The sequence below is a fragment of the Rattus norvegicus genome, chromosome 4 (assembly GCF_021556685.1).
Source record: "Rattus norvegicus strain SHRSP/BbbUtx chromosome 4, alternate assembly SHRSP_T2T, whole genome shotgun sequence".
Lineage (NCBI taxonomy): Eukaryota > Metazoa > Chordata > Mammalia > Rodentia > Muridae > Rattus > Rattus norvegicus.
This window is the reverse complement of record NC_141537.1, coordinates 11,990,224-11,998,244: the sequence shown is the minus strand read 5'-3', so window position 1 is coordinate 11,998,244 and position 8,021 is coordinate 11,990,224. Positions and strand designations below refer to the sequence as shown.

The following is an 8,021-nucleotide window of genomic DNA, read 5'->3' as shown; positions in this document are numbered from 1 at the left end:
CAAGAAGTGGAATCTACTTAAACGTCTGTCTGCAGATGAATGAGTTAAAACTGTGACCAAGAGAGGATAGAGGCAGAGTGTGTGCACACTCGAGGTGCAGTTCAGCCTTTACAAATTATACCACCTGTCATTTACAATAAGATAGATGAGGTTGGACAAATTATACCACCTGTCATTTACAATAAGACAGATGAGGTTGGACAATAGTACATGAAATAGATACAACCCAGGAAGGCAAATATTGCACACTTTCTCTCATATGTGTAGTGAAGCCATATCATAGACCTCGAGAGTGGTAGACTTGGCTACTGGTTACCAGGCAGTGATAGGGACATATGAAAGTGCTGGTGACAGGTAGTGGGGGGCGAGGCCATGTTACAGTCGGGATACAGGCAGGGATAACTTCCGATGCTCTGTGATACGGCAGAGTGGCTATAGTCTAACATATGTTTATTTCAAAGTAATTAGACTTTGAATGTTTAACTGGGAAGAAATGAAAGATGTTGAGTAATAAATATGCTAATTCATTGATTTACTTATTACACACCGTGTACATGTGCCACATTATCACCCTGAGCCTACAATTAAGGAAATCAAATGGGGACTTTGCTTCCTACAGGGACTCTGAGTGACACAAAAAGTCCCTCTTCAAAAAGAAAACTATGTATTGCAAACCTCTGTAGCCACCCACTCAATGTGTGTGCATGTACACACAAACACACACTCACACACAGACACACACACTCACTCATATATCACACAGACACACACAGACATGCACATAGACACACAGACACACATGCTCACACACACATACTCACATACACACACACAGAGATATTCAAACACAGATACACACATACACAGACACTCACACACAGACATGCACATAGACACTCATACAGACACAGATGCACACACACACAGATACTCACACACAGGCACACACACTCACACACATACTCACACAGACACACACTCATACACAGACATGTACATAGACACTCAAACAAACACAGGCCCATAAACACACAGATACACACAGACATAAACACTCACACACACTCTTACACAGACATGCACTCACACAGAAATATGCACATAGACAGTCACACAGACGTGTGTGCACACATACACTATAGACACACACACACACAGCCTTTAATGTGGCTTCCTATTTCTCAAAAGCAATGAGATTTAGAGAATCGTGATGACTTGAGGGACAGAAAAGCACACGGGATTAAAATTCCCCTTTCTACCCCTTACACTATTGTTCCTCCCCTTTCTACCCCTTACACTATTGTTCCTCCCCTTTCTACCCCTTACACTATTGTTCCTCCCCTTTCTATCCCTTACACTATTGTTCTTCTCCTTTCTACCCCTTACACTATTGTTCCTCCCCTTTCTACCCCTTACACTATTGTTCCTCCCCTTTCTACCCCTTACACTATTGTTCCTCCCCTTCCTACCCCTTACACTATTGTTCCTCTCTTTTTATTACTTACACCATTGTTTCCTGCCTGGGACACTTCAGGCAGCAACTGAGGACGGCACAGCCTCACCCTTACACAAAAGACATCCAGGCCTGAAAATGGCTGAGTTATTTGACTGTCAGGAAGGGCCAAACCACAGGGTGCAGCTTTTGAAGAACACGCTCTCCCTTGCCACACCTTCTCTAGCCAGAATTATTGGATGCAATTACAAAATGAAACCAGATTAAGCCAGCAGTTTCCAAGTTCTCCCTCCCCTCTGCCTCCCAAGACAGACGTGATCCATTACTTTAATCTGAATCCATTTGGGCTCAGTCAGGAGTTGGCAGCTTTTCAGAATGACTGTGCCAAGTTTTCATTTCTCTGCTGAAATTTACATTTTCCATTTCTGGTCCTAACCTTCCTCACTATGCCCTCTTCTCCCCACCCCTCCCAGCCACTGACTGCAGATGGGGGGCTCTTAATCATCTGGGAAACAAAGGATTTGAGAAGCTAAATGTCAGTCACACATCCCAGATCTGACCAGAAACTCCTGTGATAATTGAAACTAGAAATGCTGAATTTGCAGAAGGTTGGTGGAGAGTTTGCGATCGTGGGGACAAAAACTGGGAGCTTTTGGGGCCTTACAGGACTTGAAAGGAAGTGGGCGAAAGGAAAACCATCAGAGTCAGACATCATGATTCAGGCCTGCAATCTCATGTCTTCAGAGGCTGAGGCAAGAGGATTGCTGCAAGTCTGAGGTCAGTTTGGGCTACTCAGAAAGTTCCAGGCTGGCAAGGCTAAGGACTAATACTTAGCTTCAAACATTCTTTGCCTTCCTCCACACCATATACCCACATTTTTTTTTTTTTTGGTTCTTTTTTTCGGAGCTGGGGACCGAACCCAGGGCCTTGCGCTTCCTAGGTAAGCGCTCTACCACTGAGCTAAATCCCCAGCCCCCCACATTTTTAAAAAGAAAAAATAGCTGTGTTTGTGCCCTGGTATCCCAGTAGGACAACAAAAGGCAATGGGCTCTCTCACTCCATTCGAGTCCCAGGAATCGAGTTCAGCTTGTCAGGCCTGACTGCAGGCCCCTAAGCCAGCTGAGCCAGCTGTTAGTCAGCTCCCAAACCATCCTTCATGATTGAACTCTTCTGTACTTTTCAAATAACACCCTTCTCACTATAAAGTTAAGATGCGTCTCACACCAGAAGCAGAAACTTGGGGGCATGTGATTTCTAGCCTCACCACTGTCTGTCTCTCTGGCAAAATGACTCTTGACCTGGACTCCCAGCCGGACAACTCTCCTCCCCATCTAATGGACACTGTAGCAGAAGATATCACAAGGAACAACTCTAATAAATGGACTGGATGAATTATGATTGAACTAAATTAAAACACTGGGAATACTTAACCCAGGGCCTGAGAAGGAGTGATGTCTCAATGAATGTCATTGCCCTACCTGTCATGGGCTTTAGCTTAGAACAGCTGCAGACGGACTGGGCTTCCTGTAAATGACTTCACTTGGTGAGCTAGGGTTTTCAGAGAGATCCAGACGCTCACAGTACAACAAAGTGACCTTTCACACAGAGAAACCTTACATGACAATGCACCAGAATCACAGGGAAAAAATGTTTGCTCGTAGCCATAAACAATGAATGGCAAGTTTCTACAAGAAAGAGACTGTATTCTGAGTAGCCTAGTGCTGGTTCCTGGATAGAAGGCAGATCTAAAACGTGATGTGACTGCCCTCATTCCCTTTAATATCCTTGCCATAGATGCACGTGTTTACATTAACAGTACAGAAACACCAGCAGCCGGGGAATCTCCTTCACATCTAATTCTACTTGGACTCATTCAACAGAAGAGTTGTGCTAATAAACTGGCAATGGCTGGCACACTGCAAATCGACTTCCTTGGAAGGGATGGATCTTGTTTGAGAATTTCAAGTGTTTCCTAATTTAGTAATGTGCTGGGCTAAGTTTCTCTCTGACATCTAACTAATCACACTGAATCTTTTGAAAGAGACTTGTTTTTCCTACCCACAGCGTATCAAGGGGGCACTAAGAACAGGGCCTTGCCTTTTTAGAGCGCCTTTTGTAATTTACAGCACAGAAATAGACCCGTGTTCATACATGCATTAGCTCATTGGTGAAGGATGAAGTTGTCAGTCATTTCAAGAGAAAAGGCTGATGTTATATTAAAATAATATTTATTTGGATACATGTATCTTCCTTCAGTTGAGTCTTAGGAATTTATCTTCCTTTAAGTAGTTACATTTGGCTTAAAAATCACTGAAGTTCTAGCTTGAACTACTCAGACGGCAAGGATCCTTGCAGCTTGTCACAGGGTTTGCAAGATAATGAAGCCTCCATGCGGGGCTGTTGCTGTTATGAATGATGTGGGCTCTATCCTTTGCTCTGTCTGCTCTAGTGTCATCAACAGCGTTAGCTCCACACTGTAAGGTGGCCACCAGCGAACTCTAAAACAGTCCTGTGCACTCACCGACCGCTGCAGGCCCAGAGTACATCCTCTAGTAAAGAAACAGGCATCTTGGTGGTGGGTTCCTGGCTATCCCTGGGCTGCATGTATCCAGGGAGGGCCTTATTAAAAGCATCCCTATACATAGTTCTCTAATTTTTTCTTTTCTTTCCTTTGCTTTTATTTTTTTCTTTTTTCTTTTTTTTTTTTTTTTTTTTTTTTTTTCAGACCTGAGGACTGAACCCAGGGCCTTGTGCTTGCTAGGCAAGAGCTCTACTACTGAGCTAAATCCCCAACCCCAACATCCCTTTACATAGTGCTAGCATCAAAGCCAGGGCCTTTATATGCTAAATGGGCAGTCCTATGCTCATCCTGCTTGCTGTTTTATTTTGAGCCACGGAGAGCAAGCAGCCACTGAACTATAATCTGTCCTCTAAATGGTAATGTGCTCTTCTGGGGAAGACTTAGAAGGCATTGGTTACAGAGAAGAAAATTTTATCGTGAAAAAATGCTGATGATCAAACCCAGGTCCTAGATCATTTCTATCAAGTACTCTTCCAACCCAGCCATATTCCCTGCCTGTGAGACTTCTCTTTTTATTTATTTACATTTCAAATGTTGTCTTCCTTCCTGGTCCTCCCTTCACTGCCCCCTCACCCCTACCCTTCATCTCTAAGAGGGTTCTCATCCACCCACCTCATCCCTCTAGCATCTCCCTTCTCTGGGGCATCAAGCCGCCACAGGACAAAACATATCCCCTCCCACTGAGGCCAAACAAGGCAGTCCTCTGCTACATATGTAGCAGGGGCCACTGAACAGCCCATGTGTACTCTTTGGTTGGTGGCTTAGTCCCTAGGAGATCTGAGGGGTCCAGTTAGTTGATATGGTTGTTCTTCCTATGGGGTTACAATCCCCTTTAGCTCCTTCAGTCCTTCCCCTAACTCTTCCACAGGGGTCCCCAGGCTCGGTCCAATGATTGGCTGTGAGTATCTGCATCTGTCTCAGTCAGGTGCCGGTGGAGCCTCTCAGAGGACAGCCATGCCAGGCTCCTGACTGCAAGCACATCTTGACATCAGCAATAGTGTCTGGCTCTGGTGTCTGCAGATGGGATGGATCCCTAGGTAGGGCAGTCTCTGGAGGGCCTTTCCTTCAGTCTTTGCTCCATTTTTGCTCCTATGTTTCCTTTAAACAGGGACAAGTCTGGGTTAAAAATTTTGAATATGGGTGGATGCACAAGATAACCACCCCTCAGCCAAGGGCCATGTCTATCTACTGAAGGTGGTCTCTTCAGGTTCTATCTCCCTGCTTTTGGGCATTTTGGCCAATGTCATCCCCCTGGGTTCTGGGAACATCCCCCATCCCTGGTGACTGGGACTTTCTAGAGGTTCACCCCATTCCCCACCCCACACTGCTGCGTATTTCTATTCATTCTCCTGCCCCATTGGTCTTCTCGCCTGTCTCCCTCTATACCTGATCCTGCCCCCTTTTCCCCTCCCCCTCTCCTCTCCCACCCAGATTCCTTCCTCCCTCTGCCTCCCATGATTATTTTGTTCCCACTTCTAAGTGATATTGAAGCATCCTCACTTGGGCCTTCCTTCCTGTTAAGCTTCATATGATCTGTGAGTTGTATCATGGGTATTCTGAACTTTTTATCAGTGAGTACATACCATTTATGTCCTTTTGAGTCTGGTTTACCTCACTCAGGATAATATTTTCTAGTTCTGCCATTTACCTGCAAAATTTGTGATGTCATTTTTAATAGCCAAGTAATATTCCATTGTGTAAATGTACTACATTTTCTGTATCCGTTCCTCTGTTGAGGGACATCTGGGTTGTTTCCAGCTTCTGGCTATTATAAATAAGGCTGCTATGAATATAGTGGAGCACAAGTCCTTGTGATATGGTGGAGCATCTTTTGAGTATATGCTCAGGAGTAGTATAGCTGGGTCTTCAGGTAGAACTATTTCCAGTTTTCTGAGGAACCGCCAGAGTGGTTGTACCAGTTTGTAACCAAAGGGCTCAAAAGTGGCAAATTTCACTGAACACTTTTTCTCAAGCAAAAGAAAACACCAAATCCAGCACTCAGGAAGCAGAGGAAGGTAGACCTCCAAGTTCAAGGCCAGCCTGGTTTACAGAGTGAGTTCCAGGACATCCAGGGCTACACAGAGAAACTTTGTCTCTAGAGACCAAAAAAGAAAAGAAAGAGAGAGAGGGGGGGAGAAAGAGAAAGAAAGAGAGAAAAAAGAAAAGAAAGAAAAGGAAAGAAAAGGAAAGAAAGGAAAAAAATGGAAAAGACTATTGGGAGCCTGTTAGAGCCAGAGAGACGGGAAAACTTTACTTCTTATCATGCCAGCAATTCCCAAAGCATTCTGTTTGTTTCTTATTTTCTTTTATTTAGGGAGCTGAACTAGACTCTCAGATTTTATTCCTGTATAGCATTTACACTAGGGAAAAAAACCCAATTGTAGACAGTATTTATTTTGTACTTGTCCAAGCAGGAGTCGGCAAGATTTAACTTATTACGGTTTAACACGTGGATTAGCCCTGGGGTGCCGGTAACTCACCCAGGTCTGAGTAATGCGGTCCTTCGGTCGTCCCTGCTCTCAGACACTCTGCTCTGCACCCCACTTTCCCACGGTCCACCTCAAACTGACTTCACAGCTCTCCACGTCATGTGGCTTAGCTTACTAAGCCTTTCGTCATGAGGCAAAAGAATAACGACAAGGATATAGGCTTTGATTTTAGGCTATAATTTGAATCTTGAATTAATCACTATGCAAGATTTTGGCTACGTTAACTATTCCCCTGCAACTTTAATCTTTAATCTGTGAATAATATTGTTCGTGGTGTCCGTAGCAGTTAAAACATGTAACGGAGGTTAAAGGATGAAACCCGGGGTAGGGGATTTAGCTCAGTGGTAGAGCGCTTGCCTAGCAAGCACAAGGCCCTGGGTTCGGTCCCCAGCTCCGAAAGAAAAAAAAAAAGGATGAAACCCATCAAGGTGTTTTCCACACTGCTGTGGCTCTAACAGACACTCGGCTGCTGCTTACTTCCTCCCTGCCTGTTGCCCCATGGAGAATATTATCTGCTGAGTGAGGGTGGAATATTTTGGAAATTTTATTTATTTCCCCAATTAAATATTTCCATTCGTAAGAGACCTTATAAAGTACAACCAGAAATAGGAAAACAAAACAAAAAACTGCCTGTGGCCTTTTCCAGACCTAAAAACCCAGGCAGAAGATCTTATCCAGACAAGGACAACTCTGGAAGCCCTTGTCCTTACCGTGTCCATCCCTTGTCAACCATTTCATTCCTCGGTCCTCATCTGGGAGCTTCCGAACCTCTCCCGCCCCTGCCGTACCTCTCCCGCCCCTGCCGTACCTCTCCCGCCCCTGCCGTACCTCTCCCGCCCCTGCCGTACCTCTCCCGCCCCTGCCGTACCTCTCCCGCCCCTGCCGTACCTCTCCCGCCCCTGCCGTACCTCTCCCGCCCCTGCCGTACCTCTCCCGCCCCTGCCGTACCTCTCCCGCCCCTGCCGTACCTCTCCCGCCCCTGCCGTACCTCTCCCGCCCCTGCCGTACCTCTCCCGCCCCTGCCGTACCTCTCCCGCCCCTGCCGTACCTCTCCCGCCCCTGCCGTACCTCTCCCGCCCCTGCCGTACCTCTCCCGCCCCTGCCGTACCTTTGCCTTGTGGTTCAGATGGGCTGATCCACCAGAGCGCGGCTGTGGTTTCCCTGGACACTGCGCTCTGAGCAGCCATAGCACGGAGGGAGGTTTTTACCTCTAAGCACAGCAGAGTGGGAACTGTGTTCATCATGATTCACTCCCTGGCTTTTGAAGAACTGTTTAGGACATTTTTTTTCCTGGCTCTATTATCATCTTTAAAAGTGAGAAGCATCACTATTAAAGAAGTAGGAAGCATCCACTTGAAACTCTTGGAAGGAAGAAATCCCTAGGTTTTCTTTGAGTTTTAATGTTACAGCTGGTGGTAGGTTATTTAATTTCGTCCTCTTGAAGAGTAACAGGCACTTTGGAGAAAGTTTATAATAAAGGCTTCTGAAGTTATTTGAT

At 45.6% G+C, this 8,021-nt stretch overlaps 1 long non-coding RNA gene across 1 annotated transcript; it reads right to left on the bottom strand.

Moving 5' to 3' along the window:
* Positions 1-3,662: 3,662 nt before the first annotated feature.
* On the bottom strand, positions 3,663-7,324 carry LOC147994683 (uncharacterized). Its single transcript, XR_015686299.1, has 3 exons — positions 7,234-7,324; positions 5,618-5,682; positions 3,663-5,132 (listed from the first exon to the last, which is right to left on the bottom strand). It is a non-coding gene; the product is annotated as an uncharacterized LOC147994683 (long non-coding RNA).
* Between the last annotated feature and the right edge of the window lie 697 nt (positions 7,325-8,021).